The sequence below is a fragment of the Eimeria mitis genome, genomic scaffold (genome assembly GCF_000499745.2).
Source record: "Eimeria mitis Houghton genomic scaffold, Emh_scaff790, whole genome shotgun sequence".
NCBI classification, from domain to species: Eukaryota; Apicomplexa; class Conoidasida; order Eucoccidiorida; family Eimeriidae; genus Eimeria; species Eimeria mitis.
Genome location: NW_013575803.1, coordinates 4,354 through 4,713, shown reverse-complemented (window position 1 = coordinate 4,713; position 360 = coordinate 4,354).

Sequence of the window (360 nt, the reverse complement as noted above, 5' to 3'; positions counted from 1 at the left end):
TGCTGCTGCTGCTCTTGCTGCTTATACTACTGCTGCTGCTGCTGCTGCTGCTGCTGCTGCTGCTGCTGCTGACTTTGCATCCTGTGTTTTTGCTGCTAGTGCTCTTGCTGCTGCTTGCTGCTGCATCGTACCGCTCAGGGATGCTGCTTGTGCTGCTAGTGGGGCTGCGGCAGCCGGACGTGCTGCGTATGCTGCTGCTGCTGCTGCTGCAGCTGCTGCTGTAGCTGCTGCTGCTGCTGCCAGAATGCCAGTTACCAAAAGGCGCCTTCGACGCTCTCTTGCTGCTGCTGCTGCTGCTGCTGCTGCTGCTGCTACGGCGGCCCTCCAGGGCACGCACTACTGCACCGCGGCCCCTGTGAC